The sequence below is a fragment of the Zingiber officinale genome, chromosome 6B, assembly GCF_018446385.1.
Source record: "Zingiber officinale cultivar Zhangliang chromosome 6B, Zo_v1.1, whole genome shotgun sequence".
Taxonomy (NCBI): Eukaryota; Viridiplantae; Streptophyta; class Magnoliopsida; order Zingiberales; family Zingiberaceae; genus Zingiber; species Zingiber officinale.
The window spans coordinates 36,969,149-36,984,378 of record NC_055996.1 but is presented as its reverse complement, the minus strand read 5'-3'; the positions used below and the strand labels follow the sequence as shown (position 1 = coordinate 36,984,378).

At 34.0% G+C, this 15,230-nt stretch overlaps 1 non-coding gene across 1 annotated transcript; it reads right to left on the bottom strand.

Annotated features, from left to right (window-relative positions):
- Nucleotides 1–3,736: 3,736 nt before the first annotated feature.
- On the bottom strand, nt 3,737–3,842 carry LOC121993310. The gene has a single exon (XR_006115172.1). It is a non-coding gene; the product is annotated as a small nucleolar RNA R71 (small nucleolar RNA).
- Between the last annotated feature and the right edge of the window lie 11,388 nt (nt 3,843–15,230).

Here is a 15,230-nt window from a genome sequence, read left to right as displayed (position 1 = left end):
TAGAAGAATAATAAGCCACCTCCAACCTCCCCAACAATAAACTCCTTTAATTACGGGATAAGGTGAAGTCACAAGCTGAGTTTACTGCTAACTTTAAAAAGACTTTGCAAGACACCCACCAGATGCTACAATCTAAGGAGGAGGAAAAAAGGAACTTGGAATTACATCTATAGGGGCTTAATTCCACACATAGCATTGAAAGGGATTTAAAAGATAAAGCCCTCTCAGATGTTGCTCACAAGAGCAATCTGTTGAACTAGTTACAACAATTATATGGTTTAGGATCTTCTAAGTTTTCCCTAGAGCTGACTTCTAAAGATTTTGCCCTATTCCAACAATAGGAAAAGTTGCGAGCTCAAGATTTACAGATAAACTAGCTCCTAAAGTAATTAGAGGATGCTAAAGAAGAGAAAGCTAGCCTACAAAGGGTGAGAGATAGCCTACAGTATGAATTTCAAGTATACAAAGCAGGCGAGGAAGGGCGCTGGCAAAGCAAGCGCAAAGCCTATTTAAGTTCTCCTGCCTTTGGTGCGGAATATGCTAGACGGATTGTAGGAACCCTCACTCACTTAGTTGATAGAGTAATCCAACAACTAAAAGAAGGGGGTTGTCTATCTAAAGTTCCTCCTTCCTTATTCATAGATCATCGAAGACTCAACCAAGAACTTCCATAAGACCTTTTCAAAGAATTTGAGTAGACATAACATTTTGTACTTGCATTTTATCATAATTTCACAACTGATGTATCCTATTTACTGTTTATAAGATGTTAACGAAAGTTCATACTTACTTGCTTTTCCTTATGTGGTTTCCTTTTCTTTAGAAGCACCCAAGCATCTGTGTAGATGAACTTTTTTGATATGTTCGCCATATGTAGAGAAATCTCATGGAAGAATTATAATCAAAGGAATTAAAAGTCATAGTTATCCTTTGAATGATTAATAATGAATAGTTGGGTGAATTTGGTGTGATCTCCAGTCATATGTTTGCAGCAACCACTATCCAAAATCCACTTGGTTTCCTACAATAGGTAGGAACTAGAGTTAGTCTAAGTTTAAGCTGATAAAATTTTAAGGTTAGTTTTAGCATAACCCTTAAGTTAATTAAAGATTTTAAGTTAATTTTAAAATGAATTTAATACATTTTTAAGTTAGTTTTAAAATTAATTTTAAGTTAATTTTAAACATTTTTTTTTGTTTTAAAGATTTTTAAAGTCATTAAAAGAGTTTTTTAAAAAAAACATTTAAAAAGGTTTTTTTAAGTTTTTAAAAGGATTTTTAAAGTTTTTAAAAGAAATTTTAAAATAATTTATAAAAGTATTTTTTAAAGTTTTTAAAATAATTTTTAAAATAATTTTTAAAAAGGTTTTTAAAGTTTTTAAAAGAGTTTTTAAAAAAATTTAAAGTTTTTAAAAAGATTTTTAAAGTTTTTAAAAGAGTTTTTAAAATAATTTTTAAAAGCATTTTTTAAAGTTATTAAAATAATTTTTAAAAATATTTTTAAAGTTTTTAAAAGAATTTTTAAAAGGTCTTTAAAGTTTAAAAGAGTTTTTAAAATAACTTTTTTAAAAAGGTTTTTAAAGTTTTTAAAAGAGTTTTTAAATAATTTATAAAAGGATTTTTAAAGTTTAAAAGATTTTTTTAAAAAAAATAATTTTTGAAAAAAGTTTTTTAAGTTTTTAAAAGAGTTTTTAAAATAATTTATAAAATGATTTTTAAAGTTTAAAAGATTTTTTTTAAAATAATTTTTTAAAAAAGTTTTAAAGTTTTTAAAAAGGTTTCTAAAGTTGAAAAGATTTTTTTAAATAAATTTTTAAAAAGGTTTTTAATGTTTTTAAAAGATTTTTTTTTAAAAAAATAATTTTTTAAAAAGTTTTTAAAAGTTTTTTAAAGACTTTTTAAAATAATTTTTAAAAAAGTGTTTAAAGTTTAAAAGATTTATTTTTAAATAATTTTTTAAAAAGGTTTTTAAAGTATTTAAAAGAGTTTTTAAAATGTTTTTAAAATTTAAAAGATTTTTTTATAATAATTTTTTAAAAATGTTTTTAAAGTTTTTAAAAGATTCTTTTTAAAATAATTTTTTAAAAAGGTTTTTAAAGTTTTTAAAAGTGTTTTTAAAATAATTTTTAAAAAGGCTTTTAAAGTTTTTAAAAGATTTTTTTAAATAAATTTTTAAAAAAGTTTTTAAAGTTTTTAAAATAATTTATGGGCCCCTTGATTAATATTGGAGACATCGGAAACCTCGACAAGCATCTCTTCTTCCCCTTCTTCCCACATCAAGGGTTGTAAGTATACTTTACTTTATGTTTTGGGGTTGTTCTTCCCTGACAATGGAGTAGATACCCTCTTCTAGGATTAGGAAGTATTTGTAATATGATGGAGATGTATAACTATATAGATTCGCCATGTTTCTATTTAATGACTTATTAATGCATTGTTCATAATGAATTGTGTGTGTGACATATTTATATTTCTTCGCATGTTTTGTTGATTGATGTGGAAGATTGTTAATCATGCAAAGGGGATGTCCTAGAGCGTATTGACCAAGGTGCCCTAGTGACAGGGGTAACCCTTTCCGGGCGTCTAGAACGTTCCCTTAAAAGGAGAAACAATCCCTTAAGAATTGCTGCTCTCGTAGAAAGAGTACTCTAGATCGTATACCCGAGGGGCCCTAGTGACAAAGGTAACTCGTTCACGGATGTCTAGGACATTCTCTTGAAAGGAGAGGCAATTCCTCCATAAGAAAGTAGGAAATCATACCAAATCTCTACCCTTATCCTTATTGTTATTTACTAGACATGTATTCCAGTGATCTACCGAGGCGCCCTCGTGACAGGGGTTAGCCATTACAGGATTTCATAGGAATCGTCTCTATTCGATATTTAAGGATATTGACCAATTTAACTTCCTACAATAGCATGGGCGTGGAGGGTAGAAACTAAGCAATCTATGTAATATCTCCTAGTATTATAATGAAACCAAAATCCTATAATCCATCTCCCAAAGCTCATTCCCTCCACGATCAATTCTCTCTCTCCTCTCTCTTCTTCTCAACCTTCTCTTTCTCTCTTCAATCACTCTCGTTAGTTTGCAAGCGCCAAAGCCAACTTTCGACCGTCTAGATAACTTACTTTGCGACATCTCTAGTGCTTAATCAAAGTCTCTGAGGTTCGATAATCTTATATATTACTGACGACGAATCCGTGCACTTACGGAATCATAACAAGTTTTTGGCATCGTTGCTGGGGACTATTCGCATTAACATTAGTAGATTAGCAATTTAGTGTATCTAGACTTGTGAATAATTTTTGTTTTTCCATTTTCATAATTCAAAAAAAATATGGATTTTCTTTCTTGTCTTTAAATTCTACATTTATTTTTTTTATCAATTTAAATTCTACATTTTGTTTCTAGTTTTTTTCATATAGCATTTTATTTCTTATTTTTAATTCTTCATTTTTGTTTTTACTCAAAAAAATTAATTTTCATGATACAAGGTCACAAATTTGGAGGAGAAGTATCAGAATGTCGTTATCTACATCTTGAGACATTTCTAGAACTTTGCGATATGGTGAATTGTGAAGGAGTGTCAACAGACGCAGTTCGATTGATGGCATTTCCTTTTAGCATCAAGGATAAAGAAAGGACTTGGTTATATTCTTTTCGTCCTCAAAGCATCACAAGTTGGGAACAATTGGAGAAGCAATCTCTAAATCATTTTTTCCTCAGAATGATTTATATGAGGAATTGCATCACAAATTTTGCTCAGACATATGGAGAATCATTATCTGAAGCATGGAATAGATTCAAGAGTCTACAAAAACAGTGCCCTCATCATGGTTTGGAAAAATGGCTGATCCTGCACATATTCTATGGGGGAATTTCTTTCTCAGATAAGTGTTTGTTAGATTCATTAGCTGGAGGTTCTTTTATGGACAAGAGTGTAGATGAAGCATTGTTAATTGATCAAGTGGCATTGAACCTCCATGAATGGTCGAACAAAAGTTGGATGGAATCTCCCTCAGAAATTCAAGAAGTACAAGCCATATATACAAGGGAGCATGTCAAATAAAATACAATTCAACCATCCAAGAGTTTTGAAATCCACAAGTCACAGAATGAGGAGTTCAAACATTTGGGGGTGAAGATTGATAGTATTATTTCAAAATGGTTCAAATAAGATCCTCCTCCTACACAGACAGTGTCTAGTGAACAGTGTAATAATTTTAAGTTGAGAAGTGACATGAATCATGAAGAACTACTAAAGAAGGATTTGTTTAGAATTGAGGAGAAGAACAATAGAAGACCTCAAGAACTCAGTTTCATTACTCCAGGAAGTTCCCAAAGGCCACAAGTACTTTTCCCTCAACAATCGATCATACCTACACTAAATAAGAAAGTTGGACCTCCTTCGCAAGCTCAAAGGGAACATGGGAAAAAGAAAGTACCTTTCCCAAGACCTTCACTAAAGGTTCCTTTTCCACAAAGGCTAGTGAGGGTTAATGAAGACGAAGACTTTGGCAAATTCTGTGACACTAATATGGTTGAGTGTAGATTTCTGGATGTATATGAAGATGAGGACTCTTCAGATGAGGATTGTGATGATAATGCAGTGGATAACAAGTTTTCAGAACTACCTTCTGGGTTTACAGGGTGTTATGATGAAATTGAATTTTTAGATGATGAATGTGATGTGGTAGATCAACTTAAAACTGCAAATGAAGTTAGTGATCCTCCTATAAATGATTCTCCCACTGAGGATATTGATGCTGGTTTATTTTTTGATGCTTGTGTTGATGATGATGCTATGAAAGGAAGTGTAGGGAGCTGTGTTGTGGAAGCAGCATCTCAAGAATCAACTCCTTTATCCACACAACCTTCTGAGATTATGAGAGTTGCAAGAATTGAACATGTTGTGGACCAATGTGTAGGGACTTGTGCAATAGAAGCAAAGCCCCAAGAATCACCACTTTTAGAGGCACCACCACTTGAGCCAGAGCTAGAGCTAATACAAGATTCAGAAGTCACATCCACATGTTTAGAACTTTCAGGTATCTCTCAATGAACCAAGGTTAGTATCTTTTGTGATCTTTTGGAAAATTTCATAGATGTACCAATGGTAGATTTTGTTGGATGTGATTCAATTTGTGATACATACTCAGTTCATCTTAATAAGGCTCTAGTTCTATCTAATATAGCATGCTTGGGAGAGGTATGTTTTTCTTTTGGGTGTCATATGCATCGCACAAAATCATAGCATATCATGACATACATCGCATATAAGCATAAAAATTGTGACATGGTTATGGTCCCATTTTCTATGACCCTCTCAAGCCAATGAGAAGATCAAAAGGTCAACCTAGGCAAAAGCATCTTCTCCAAATGCTTCAAAAGCATCTTCTCCAAGTGCTTCCTTGGTCGTCATGTGTTGTTATCCTTCTCCCTTTTCACCGTCGTCAAGTAGACTTATTCTTCTCTAATTTGTACATTACAAAGTCTAAAGAGAAACTCGAGTTACATTCAAGTGTAGTCTAAATTTACAACTAGAATAAAAGAGGAGAGGCATGACATGCAGGTCATATTATGAATTACAACACACACATCCAATCACATCGGGGTTTAAGGAGCAAAACCATGCACCATGTCATATAACATTCTCAATCTATTATGACAAATTTTACTATGATTTAAAAAACTAATTATAAGCCACAACGTCATGATGGTTTCGCTAAAAACCTCTTGGCCTAAACTTGCTCATAATCATGCAAATCATAATAAACTTGTCATGCAATTTCTATATCACATATGAAATTCTACTATAACTTAGTATATGCCTTCTCAAGTGACTCTGATACCACTGTAAGGAACTAGGGCGCTAAATACATGAAAGTGCAGTGGAAAACATCTAGTTCCTTTCCAATAGATCCATGCGAAAGGAAACCATATACTAAGTATTAATTATCTACGTGAGAAAGTTATACCTTTGTTGTGTGCCCTTTGCAATCCCGATTCCAACATTTCTTTAGATGCGAATCTTAGCGCGATCAAGTGGTCGCTCCTCTATGGTATCCACACAAACAAGTCTCGTTTGTTTCATAAACTTACAAGGTGGAGAATGAAACAACCAAAGGTTGTGCTAGCAACCTTTCTTGGAGGTTTTGGCCAAGTGGAAGAGAGGAGGAAGAAGAGCTAGAGCACCAAAAACTCATCATGAAAATGAATCCAAAAACCCCTTTTTATAGATTCATGAAGTTGCCTCATGCCTTAATGTCAATTGTCTTGATTGACATTAATATTTGTCTTCATCTAATGAATCCAATGCATGTGCAATTCAAATGATTCACTCTTCATCCAATGAATTCAATGCATCTAATGCATGCAATGTATGAGCAATTCAAATTGTTCACTCTTCATCCAATGCATCCAATGCATGAGTAACTCAAGTTGTACACTCCTCTTTCTTCATGAATTCAAATTTCATGAAATCATATAAAGTAACGACCACCCTTCTTACTACTACTACACTCTAAGGATGACCGTTACTTAACTACTAACTCTACTTAACCGGTATGATTAAAAATCACATGGAAACCCTACCGAAAATTTTTGGCAGAGTCTCCCCTGTACCGGTGACCATATTCAACAATACATGCAATATATACTCAGTCACAAGCGGCTGGAACACATGTCAATCAACCACGCAGTTAAATAAGTATCAAACACACAAATATCTACTTACTAAACTGAACTCATCCTACATGCAATCTAAACAGAATAATCTCAAATGACATGAACTTAAAATACAACTCAAATGTTTACAATAACTAAAATGCGGAAACTAAAATTAAAACTTCTTTCCTAGTCCCAAGGCTTCCATAGTCCTGGCATCACACATCCTTCGAACACCTCCTGGTCGCCTTCCTTTCTATATCTTTTCCCTTCCTGTATCTGCAGTAAGAGGAAGTGTAGTCTATAAGCAAAATGCTTAGTAAACGCTATCTAACTCACAAAAACTTGATATGCATTTGAATATACTGAAAACTAAAACTAAATGCTCAAAGGAAATCTACTCATGCTCATCTACTAGTGAAAGAAACATACTGAAAGGCTAAACATGTAAGGTAAATCTATACAATCATGCTAGCATAAAAAGGAACTAAACTTGCTGATTCTAAAACAAAGTGAAACTTGATTCATTTGTTCTAAAATTATTCTTTTATTTCACTTGTTTAAAAACTTCTTCTTTAATACTTTTATACTGATGTAAAACTTACTTTACTTGTTCAAAAACTTATACTTATAATACTTCAAAATAATAATCAACTTCTTCTTGGGCCCGGCAACTATGCTTTTACTTTTGTAACGACCCGACCCATTCGGCGGCCCATTTGGCGGCCCATTTGGCGACCCTCAGGTCGTCGACCGTCGACCGTCGGTCGTGCCGTTACTACTAGGTTATCTAAACCTAGGGACGACTATGGGAGCCCAACCCAAGGACAACTGAGAGTCCAGCACAGTGCCACTGATAAAAGTAAAATACTTTTTATCTTTTAATACTTCTATATAATGCCTCGGCATTTTCTTTAGCACCTTGTGTGCCAAAATCCCTAATATTTTGACTTTGGGATTTACTTAAGGCCTTGGCCTTTTTCTTTCTTTTCTTTATCTTTCTTATACTTGTTAATACCTCTAATAAAAGAATGCTTCTATAAAAATGAAATGTTTTAACAAATTCTAACTTTGAAATGCATAAACAAAAATCTGCATACTATGCTAATGAAAATTCTGCATACTATTCTAATCCAGATTCTACATTCTATGCTACACTATTTCTGCATACTATGCAAACATAAAATCTGCACTATAAGCTTAATTAAAATATGCACTATAAGCCTACATAAAAATCTGCACTTATAAGCTTAATTAAAATCTGTACTATAGGCTTAATTAAAAATCTGCACTATAAGCGCTTAATTAAAATCTACAATATAAGCTCTACATAAAAATCTGCACTATAAGCTTAATTAAAATCTGTACTATAGGCTTAATTAAAAATCTGCACTATAAGCGCTTCTTATGCTTCGAATTCAAGAAGAACAAAGGTCCGAAACTACTCCTACTGCAGGTGAGAAGCACTTACCTTGATTCTTAGACTCACAACCGAACAAAAAGGGCTTCTAGGACCTTGGCCGGCCGCCGGAGATGATGCCCTAACTCCCTTTCATTTTTTGCCCGAGCTCCGCCATCGTACGCAGAAGAGAAGGAGAGAATGGTTTAAGTCACGGGAAAACAGAGCATCAACTTATCTCTTTTTATAACTTAATATTTCTGTTAACTCCTTAAATAAATTCGCTATCTTTTCTAAACAAACAAATCCAACATCAACTTATCCCTTTTATAATCCAATATTCTATTAATTATCTTAAATAAATTCGCTACCTTTTCTAAATAGACAAATCCAACATCAACTTATCCCTTTTATAATATTCTGTTAACTATCTTAAATAATTTCGCTACTTTTTCTAAACAGACAAATCCAAGATCAACTTATCCCTTTTATAATCCAATATTCTGTTAACTATCTTAAATAAATTCGCTGCCTTTTCTCAATAAAAAAATCTGTTTGCCCACCTGGTTAGTTGGGTTTTGACCGAGTCAAAGGTCTCGGGTTCAAATCTCCCTATTTTTTCCAACTTCTTCCTTTTGGTAAAAATACCAAACAAACTCCAAAAATTGCATAAAAATACCCTATAAATTCCTAAAAATCTCTAGAATATTTCTATAACATTTCTAGATTTTAATAAGGTCTTTTAGAATTCTAAATCATGAAATTTGGGGTGTTACAATTCTCCCTCCCTTATAAAAAGTTCGTCCTCGAACTTAGAATAATTCTGGACATTTCTATCTCATACTGTCCTCATGCTCCTAAGTAACTTCCACATGCTTCTCGTTCTAAATGACTTCTACTAATGATACTCTTTTGTTCCTTAGTCTCTTAACTTCTCTATCCTTTCTAAACATACTGATGTATATATGAATATAAGAGAAACAAAACTAAAATTGTCTCTATTCTTTCTAAGCATATGTATCAAAACATAGAAAATTAAAACATGAATTTTCTTCTTTCCTAAGCACATATAAGCAGATACTCTATACTGCAAATAATAAAGAAAGCATAAAAAAAATTAAATACTTTCTTACTTGAAGACGGCAAGGATGGTGCTGATGTGTGATGCTGGAGAATGGGAACTGCTCTGATACCAACTGTAACGACCACCCTTCTTACTACTACTACACTCTAAGGATGACCGTTACTTAACTACTAACTCTACTTAACCGGTATGATTAAAAATCACATGGAAACCCTACCAAAAAATTTTGGCAGAGTCTCCCCTGTACCGGTGACCATATTCAACAATACATGCAATATATACTCAGCCACAAGCGGCTAGAACACATGTCAATCAACCACGCAGTTAAATAAGTATCAAACACACAAATATCTACTATCAAAACTGAACTGATCCAACATGCAATCTAAACAGAATAATCTCAAATGACATGAACTTAAAATACAACTCAAATGTTTACAATAACTAAAATGCGGAAACTAAAATTAAAACTTCTTTCCTAGTCCCAAGGCTTCCATAGTCCTGGCATCACACATCCTTCGAACACCTCCTGGTCGCCTTCCTTTCTATATCTTTTCCCTTCCTGTATCTGCAGTAAAAAGAAGTGTAGTCTATAAGCAAAATGCTTAGTAAGCGCTATCTAACTCACAAAAACTTGATATGCATATGAATATACTGAAAACTAAAACTGAATGCTCAAAGGAAATCTACTCATGCTCATCTACTAGTGAAAGAAACATACTGAAAGGCTAAACATGTAAGGTAAATCTATATAATCATGCTAGCATAAAAGGGAACTAAACTTGCTGATTCTAAAACAAAGTGAAACTTGATTCATTTGTTCTAAAATTATTCTTTTATTTCACTTGTTTAAAAACTTCTTCTTTAATACTTTTATACTGATGTAAAACTTACTTTACTTGTTCAAAAACTTATACTTATAATACTTCAAAATAATAATCAACTTCTTCTTGGGCCCGGCAACTATGCTTTTACTTTTGTAACGACCCGTCCCATTTGGCGACCCTCAGGTCGTCGACCGTCGACCGTCGGCCGTGCCGTTACTACTAGGTTATCTAAACCTAGGGACGACTATGGGAGCCCAACCCAAGGACAACTGAGAGTCCAGCACAGTGCCACTGATAAAAGTAAAATACTTGTTATCTTTTAATTCTTCTATATAATGCCTCGGTATTTTCTTTAGCACCTTGTGTGCCAAAATCCCTAAAGTTTTGACTTTGGGATTTACTTAAGGCCTTGGCCTTTTTCTTTCTTTTCTTTATCTTTCTTATACTTGTTAATACCTCTAATAAAAGAATGCTTCTTTAAAAATCAAATGTTTAAACAAATTCAAACTTTGAAATGCATAAACAAAAATCTGCATACTATGCTAATGAAAATTCTGCATACTATTCTAATCCAGATTCTACATTCTATGCTACACAATTTCTGCATACTATGCAAACATAAAATCTACACTATAAGCTTAATTAAAATATGCACTATAAGCCTACATAAAAATCTGCACTTATAAGCTTAATTAAAATCTGTACTATAGGCTTAATTAAAAATCTGCACTATAAGCGCTTAATTAAAATCTACAATATAAGCTCTACATAAAAATCTGCACTATAAGCTTAATTAAAATCTGTACTATAGGCTTAATTAAAAATCTGCACTATAAGCGCTTCTTATGCTTCGAATTCAAGAAGAACAAAGGTCCGAAACTACTCCTACTGCAGGTGAGAAGCACTTACCTTGATTCTTGGACTCACAACTGAACAAAAAGGGCTTCTAGGACCTTGGCCGGCCGCCGGAGATGATGCCCTAACTCCCTTTCATTTTTTGCCCGAGCTCCGCCATCGTACGCAGAAGAGAAGGAGAGAATGGTTTAAGTCACGGGAAAACAGAGCATCAACTTATCCCTTTATATAACTTAATATTTCTGTTAACTCCTTAAATAAATTTGCTATCTTTTCTAAACAAACAAATCCAACATCAACTTATCCCTTTTATAATTCAATATTCTGTTAATTATCTTAAATAAATTCGCTACCTTTTCTAAACAGACAAATCCAACATCAACTTATCCCTTTTATAATATTCTGTTAACTATCTTAAATAAATTCGCTACTTTTTCTAAACAGACAAATCCAAGATCAACTTATCCCTTTTATACTCCAATATTCTGTTAACTATCTTAAATAAATTCGCTGCCTTTTCTTAACAGAAAAATCCGTTTGCCCACCTGGTTAGTTGGGTTTTGACCAAGTCAAAGGTCTCGGGTTCGAATCTCTCTATTTTTTCCAACTTCTTCCTTTTGGTAAAAATACCAAACGAACTCCAAAAATTGCATAAAAATACCCTATAAATTCCTAAAAATCTCTAGAATATTTCTATAACATTTCTAGATTTTAATAAGGTCTTTTAGAATTCTAAATCATGAAATTTGGGGTGTTACATATAAAGAGTCCAACTCATTATTCATCAAATAATTCATGAAATCATATAATGAGTCCAACTTATTGATCATTAATCCAATTGATTTAATGAGTCTAATTTGAATTGGACTCAATCCAATAGTTGGATTTAATTGAGTCTTACTCAATGAGTCCAATTTGAATTTGACTTAATCCAATGATTCATCATATGAATCCATCTCCATTGACTTGTTCTTTGTGTGTGACCCAATAGGTTCTCGTAACGTTGGCAATGTTTCCAAATCAATATTTAAATACATAAGCAATGAGTGGCATCTAGCAAGGCATCATTGCTACCCAAGTGACGAGAATGTCGAGATCTGACTTAACCTTTCCGTGGCTATTATCTTGTATGACTCAATCCTTCTATCCTCGATATCTAGATTGATCAATGAGGCATAGACCGTGTCATCTTCTTATCAATTTTTATATTTCTTGATCTCTAAGTAGACACACTCAATTAAATAAGCTCAATATCGCATATTAACTCATTTAAGCATGGCCATGCATTCTTGTGTCCTACTAATCAAGGGGCCCATAGATATCACTTCCGTCATATGGAAAGGATAGATTCCATCTACATTTCCCTCCACATAACTTATTTATTACCCAGTGATCGACTTTATGATCCACCCTGTTACGGGTGACGTTTAACGATACCAAAGTACACAACTCCTTATGTAGGGAACCGTAGTGACTTCAGGTCTAAGGACTATTCATACTAATAGTCACATGAGAATGTTTATGACACTCAAATAACGATCCATGAAACATTCTCATGGCGAGTCATTCAGTATATATTCTCTAATATATACCCATGTGTCAACCTGATATCTCATATCCATGACTTGTGAGATTAAGTCATCCGTTGACCTACATGCTAGTCTCAACGCATTAATATTGTCCTTGTATATTAATACTTGACTAGGAATAGTTAAGAGTAGTGTTCTATGTATATCTACAATATCTCACTATCAATTCAACCAATTGATATGTTGTAGATTAGAACCTCCTACTCTAGGACATTATTATACTTATTCATTCAGCACTAAATTGAAATAAATATAATAACCAACTTCGCCTTTATTAATAATGAAATATGATACAAAAGGAGCCTTTTACAATCATCTCATAATTGGTACTAGGGCTAATACTAACAATAAGAGCCCTTGGTAGGGGGGTGTTGAAATATCTTACCCCTCAAAGAGCGAGATTTCGTTCAATCTAATGAGGTGGTCGAGCTAATGACCTTAAACAAGCGCTTCTTGGGAGGCAACCCAAGTTCTTTCTTATTTTATTTATGTCTTTAGTTATTTCTTGTTTTCATTTCTTTCCTCATAATAAGAATGTATCCTCTACTTAATTTTTGTTGCCAATTTTCTTTTATAGGACTCAAAGATTAGGAGGAGTGCAATTACATGATGGAGAAGTTAATAACATGAGCATTTGGCACACATCATTTGGTAACTTCTTTTATTTTTAATCTCCTCCACATTATTTTTAGTTTTCATTGGGACAATGAAAAGTTTAAGTCTGGGGGGATGCATTAGATGCATTTGGTTTAGTTTAGTTTTTGCTTATTTCTTTTGCATAATAAATTTTTCCTAGTTGCATCATTCGTCACATCATGATTGTTTGTTCCTTAATGCAAAATATTAGCACGTTTCATCTAGATATTTGTGTGATTTGTTATGCTAGTATGCCTATTGATCTTTATTTTTCTATCCATAGTAGCATGAAGTGAGCATTGTTATTACTAGAAGAATTTGAATGTTGACCTAGTCTTAGGATCTCTTCACATTATGCTTGACTTTGATGGTAGATATTTTTGAAAATAGTCATGATTCATAGAACTGAACTAGTACTCTTGCTTCTATGGTGACCTCTCAACTACATTTTGGTTACTGGATAAACTCAGATTATGTAAGCTCATTTGGAAAAATCAATCCAAAAAAATATTAAAAAAAAAAAAGTTTGTTCAAGTTTGATACTTTGCAAACATAAAAAAGAAGAAGAAAAAAATAAGGGATAAAAAAATAGTTATCGTGAGTGGAAACTAGCAATTCACCGCTTTGAGACTGAGTTAGGTTACTGGGGAAATGAATGCTATGTTTTTCTTGATACTGAGTATTCCTTTGAGACCTTATGTAGACGATCATAACATTATTTAGGGGAACGAATTTTACGTGTGGCAGGTAAGTGTCTATTGTTGGAAGTACGAGGAACACGGTTAAATGAAAAATTGACTAGGCTTAGAGATTGACACTTGAGAATGTTAAGCCACTTATCACACTAAGCACGGAGAACTTCTACTTAGGACACACTCAAATAATTTTTGTATCATGCTCATCAATGAAACTATATGATAGGTTTATATTGATTCATTAGGGATTATTACATGTCATCTACACACATAAATCTTGATTGCGAGTTTTTCTTGAGGATAAGACAAGGTTCAAGTCTGGGGGTGTGATGTGCGTAAATTTTATGATCGTTTATGCATATTTTAACGCACATTCACTTGCTTTATACATATATATTCTTTGCATGATCATCTCTTTTATCATAAACTCATCATGAATACTCTTTTGTTCGGATATCTACTCTTTGTTTGGTTTTGTATTGACAGTAAAAACAACGATTGTCGAAGCACCGGAATGAGGCATAGAACACGGCCATGCAACCTCGCACAGTTGTGTGGCCAAACAGCAGAAGAGAAGTGCATGACCGTGCATCTCTTGCACGACCGTGCGGCCAACCAGAGATAGATCTTTGCATGGTCGTACAATCCTGCACGGTTGTAACCCCCATGACCACAGCCAAGAAGTGCACGACAATGCAATTCCTGCACGGTCGTGTCCCAGGAGCCGAGCCCCAGATCCACACGGCAGTGCCAATTGGTACGGCCGTGTTGCACAGCCAGAACAGAAGGAAGACACGGCTGTGTCGATCTTGCACGGCCATGCCACTCAACCTGAAGGGAGGATGCACTTGGCCGTGCGGATCTCGCACGGTCGTGGCACGGGCCGTGCGGCGCCCATGCCCTAGCTTATAAAAGGGTTAAGAACCCTATTTTTAGGATCATATTTGGTTCGGGACTTCGTTCCTATCCTTGGAAAAGGGTTCTCCCCTTCAGGGTAAACCCTATAGCTTCATCCACTGTCATCCCTTGACATTCCGTCCATCTCCAGAGCAAGGAGGCATCACCAAGACATCAGAAACCTCGGCAAACATCTCTTCTTCCCCTTCTTCCCACATCAAGGGTTGTAAGTATGCTTTACTTTATGTTTTGGGTTGTTCTTCTCTCACAATGGAGTAGATATCCTCTTCTAGGATTAGGAAGTATTTGTAATATGATGGAGATGTAGAACTATGTAGATTCACCATGTTTCTATTCAATGACTTGTTAATGCATTGTTCATGATGAATTGTGTGTATGACATATTTATATTTCTTCGCATGCTTTGTTGATTGATGTGGAGGATTGTTAATCACGCAAAGAGGATGCCCTAGAGCGTATTGACCAAAGTACCCTAGTGACAGGGGTAACCCTTTCCGGACGTCTAGGATGTTCCCTTAAAAGGAAAAACAATCCCGTAGGAATTGTTGCTTTCGTAGAA